This window comes from Lithobates pipiens, unplaced genomic scaffold, assembly GCF_037356315.1.
Source record: "Lithobates pipiens isolate NorthernLeopardFrog02 unplaced genomic scaffold, aLitPip1_a1.2 Scaffold_143, whole genome shotgun sequence".
Classification (NCBI taxonomy): domain Eukaryota; kingdom Metazoa; phylum Chordata; class Amphibia; order Anura; family Ranidae; genus Lithobates; species Lithobates pipiens.
Genome location: NW_027507732.1, coordinates 36,420 through 40,861, shown reverse-complemented (window position 1 = coordinate 40,861; position 4,442 = coordinate 36,420). Strand labels below are relative to the sequence as shown.

At 44.9% G+C, this 4,442-nt stretch overlaps 1 long non-coding RNA gene across 1 annotated transcript; it reads right to left on the bottom strand.

Moving 5' to 3' along the window:
• Positions 1-2,022: 2,022 nt before the first annotated feature.
• On the bottom strand, positions 2,023-4,196 carry LOC143981389 (uncharacterized). The gene is made up of 3 exons (XR_013274307.1): positions 4,140-4,196; positions 2,186-2,293; positions 2,023-2,099 (listed from the first exon to the last, which is right to left on the bottom strand). It is a non-coding gene; the product is annotated as an uncharacterized LOC143981389 (long non-coding RNA).
• Positions 4,197-4,442: the final 246 nt, after the last annotated feature.

Sequence of the window (4,442 nt, the reverse complement as noted above, 5' to 3'; positions counted from 1 at the left end):
CTCAGTTTAGGCCAAGACATATTCTTCTACATATTTTTGGTAAAAAAAAAAAAATATATCGCAATAAGCGATGATTGGTTTACGCAAAATTTATAAGGTTTACAAAATAGTTTTATTAATAATTCTTTTTTTACTAGTAATGGCGGTAATCAGCGATATATATTGCGACTGTGACATTATGGCGGACAGATCGGACATTTTTGGGACCATTGTCATTTATACAGCGATCAGTGCTATACAAATGCACTAATTCCTGTGCAAATGACACTGGCAGTGAAGGGGTTAAGTGTGTCCTAGGGGCGTGTTACTAACTGTGGGGGGGTGTGGCTGTGTGTTAGTGAACGCTGATCTCTGCTCCAATCACAAGCAGCAGAGATCAGTGTCACTTGTTGCTAGGCAGAACCGGGAGATGCTGTTTACATCCGCATCTCCCCGTTCAGCTTCCCCATGAGACAATCGCAGGTATCCCCATGGCGATCAAGTCCGCGGGACCCGCGGCCAGACTCACGGGGGTTCCGAGCGGCGTGCACGCGATGGCACAGCGGCATTCTTAAAAGGGACGTACCGGTACGCCCATATGACTGTCCGTGCCATTCTGCTGACGTACATCATTGTGCGCCGGTCAGGAAGTGGAAATACAGTTATGTATTATTTTTTTTAATTGATACAAATTCTCTAAATAAAAAAATAAATAAATTAAGTCAAATGTCTTCATCAATTTAGGCCAATATGTATTCTGCTACTTTTTTTGGTAAAAAAAAATCCCAATTAGCATATATTGATTGGTTTCCTCAAAAGTTATAGCGTCTACAAACTATGGCATGTATTTATATAATTTTTATTATTATTATTTTTTTTTTACTAGTAATGATGGCAATCAGTGACTGATCGTGGGACTGCGATATTGTGGTGGACAATCAGACACTTTCTGACACTTTTTGGGGACCAGTGACACCAATACTAAATCAGTGCTACAAATATGCACTGTCACTGTACTAATGACACTGGCTGGGAAAAGGTTACACATCAGGGGCGATCAAAGGGTTAAATGTGTGCCTAGCCAGTATTTTCTAACAGAGTCGGAGGTGCTTTTACAGGGGGAAGGCATTGAGCCATGTCCCTGCTTTGCAGGGACACAGGATCCATGCCTTCCCTACTGACAGAACGGCGATGTCCTTTGTTTACATAGGCAGACCACCGTTCTGGCTCTCTGCCTAATGATCGGCGGGTGCCAGCGCACATCAGTACCCGCAGAACAGCTCCTGCTGTGTATAATCACAGCGGGAGCGGGTCGCCGGTGGCGCACAGCATTTCCGGGAGTGCAGATCGGTACGTGATCCCGCGCAGCAGAGTCGCCTTGTCGCCATATACGTAACTTATAAGGTCGGCAAACGGTTAAAGTAGAAGAACTATGGGTAAAAATGTTTTTTTCCCCCTATTTTGATTACAGTAAGGGAGGGTTTTAAGCTCTGTCAGTTTTTTTACCCTCTGTCTCCCCCATTGGAGAGTTTTACCTTCACTTTCTGCCCCACAGCCAAAACAAGAAGTGAAATGAAGGGAATCCACTGATGCCCCCCCCCCCCCCCAGGTTGCCATATCTAGTGTCCCTAATGGAAATATTCCCCTCTATTATTGTTCTGGGGACAACACAAAAGTGGGATTTTCTATTACTTTTGATGATAATGGTAACCAGAAGAAATAGAGAGGGCAATTCTCCCTAACGGGGACACAGACAGCAATAAAAACCTGACAGGTGTTCTAATCCCTCTCCACTCCAAAACAAAGAAAAGTTTTGCCTTTGGTTATACTTTAAACCTTGAAATGACACATAGCAGTGGTTTGGGTATCATCAGGAACGTTGTCCTCCTGCTCCTCCTTCACCTCTATGGTGTACGGTGACCCCAGTGCTGAATCCAGTAAATGAGGAGAGGGGGTGTCAGCCGCTGGTTCCACCTCACTGCAGAATGTGGCAGGAGGGTGGGGGGCGGAGCATACGTCACCCGCTGTAGAGAACCATTTGCCATCCTCATGCTGGTAAGAGTGATGGACATCCACATCATCATACGGGTCTTGTTCCTGCTTGATCTGCGGTGGGAAATCTGACCAGAAAACGCACAGCAATAGCAGGCCATCACACCACTGATCTGTACTGGAATCTGGAGCCACTATTACATGACACACTCACCGGGCTCCATCTCCATCACCTGTGGCCCTTCCCCTGGGCCCTCCACACTACCAGAGGGGGCACTGGGCTCCTGGTACTTTATCTTTAGCAGGATATCCGGCCCCAGACCTGAACCAAAACCAGAGTCACAATGTGGTCGAGAAAAAGGAAGAAAGAAAATGATGGCACGAGAAGAGGGAAAGAATAAAGGAAGACTGAAAGAAATGGGGGAAATAAGGAAGGAAGAAAGGTAGAAAAAGTAGGAAAGGCGGGTAAATAGAATGAAAGAAAGGAGGGGGGAAGAGCAACGAAAGAAAGGAGGGGGGAAGAGCAACGAAAGAAAGGAGGGGGGAAGAGCAACGAAAGAAAGGAGGGGGGAAGAGCAACGAAAGAAAGGAGGGGGGAAGAGCAACGAAAGAAAGGAGGGGGGAAGAGCAAAGAAAGAAAGGAGGGGAAGAGGAAAGAAAGAAAGGAGGGGGAAGAGGAAAGAAAGAAAGAAGGGGGAAGAGGAAAGAAAGAAAGAAGGGGGAAGAGGAAAGAAAGAAAGAAAGAAAGAAAGAAAGAAAGAAGGGGGAAGAGGAAAGAAAGAAAGGAGGGGGAAGAGGAAAGAAAGAAAGAAGGGGGAAGAGGAAAGAAAGAAAGAAGGGGAAGAGGAAAGAAAGAAAGAAGGGGGAAGAGGAAAGAAAGAAAGAAGGGGAAGAGGAAAGAAAGAAAGAAATAAAGAAAGAAAGAAGGGGGAAGAGGAAAGAAAGAAAGAAGGGAGGGGGAAGAGGAAAGAAAGAAAGGGGAGGGAAGAGGAAAGAAAGAAAGGGGTTAAGAGGAAAGAAAGAAAGGGGGGGGGAGAGGAAAGAAAGGAGGGAGAGACAGAGAGCAACAGATAAAAAAGGAAAGAAAAAAGTAATGGCATAAGGGAGGGAAGCAAGCAAGGAAGGGGAGAGAGGAAGGAAGGAAGAGGAGGAAAATGAAAAAGAAAGGTAGAAGGAATGAAATAAGGGAAGGATATGAGGATTAAAAATTTGGGAAGGGTGGGGGGTAAAAAGAAAGGAAGGAAAGACAGGAGGGAAGAAAGGAAGGGAGGGTAGAAGGAAGGAAGGCAAGGGAGGAAAGGAAGGATGGAGGGAAGAAAGGACAGCAGATAGAAAAGTAGAAGGAATAACATAAAGGGAGGGAGCGGAGGAAGGAAAAAAGGAAGGGAGGAAGGAAGAAAAATTAGGGAACAAGTGAGGAAGGAAAGAAAAGGGAAAATAAAAGTAGAAGGAATGGAGGAAATAAGGAAGGGAGAAATAAAGAAAAAGTGGGTGAAAGAAAGAAAGGAAGAAAGAAAGGAAGAAAGGACAGGGGGTGGATTAAGGATGAAGGGGAGGAAGATAGATAAAAAAGGAAAGAAAAGTAGAAGAAATGACATAAGGGAGGAGAGGAAGAGGGAAGAAAAATTAGGGAACGTGTGGAAGGAAGAAAAGAAGGAAGAGAGGAAAAAGGGAAATGAAAAGGTAGAACGAATGAAAAAAGGAGGGATAGAAGGAATGGGGGAAATAAGGAAGGGAGAAAAAAAAAGTAGGGAAGGGGGGTAAAAAGAAGAAAAGAAGAAAAGAAAGGAGGGGGGGGAAGAAGGGAGTAAAGAAGGAAGGATGGATGGAGGGAAGGAAAGAAAAAAAAAGTGAGAAAGTAGGTAGGTAAAGAAGGAAAGAAATGTAGAAGGAATGACATAAAGGGAGGGAGGGAAGGAAGAAGTAGTGGAGGAAGGAAGGAAAGAAGGAAGAAGTAGTGGAGGAAGGAAGGAAAGAAGGAAGAAAAGAAAGAAGGAAGAAGTAGTGGAGGAAGGAAGGAAAGAAGGAAGAAAGGAAAGAAGGAAGAAGTAGTGGAGGAAGGAAGGAAAATTAGGGAAGAAGTGAAGAAGGAAGAAAGAAGAAAGGGAAGGGAAGAAGAAAAACAGAGAGAAGAAAGGATGAGAGGAAGGAAGGCACTTGGTCACTACCTTTCTTGGAGAGCTCCAGTTTACAGGGCGTATCTTCACTTATAACCCGGTAGAGAACCTCTGTGTTTTCTATGTGATATCCTGGAAAAACACGGGGAGTTAGTGGGGCAATTTTTAACTTCATGCAAGGAATGCCTTAAAGCAAACAGCATTTTGATTTAAGAACCACTTAACGACCGCCGCATGCCATTGAAAGTCATCACAATGGCATGTACAGGCACAAGCACGTACATGTACGTGCTTGCCTTCCCGCTGGATGCGGTGGTCCGGTTCGCTTCAGGAGCGATCCGGGATGAGGGGATG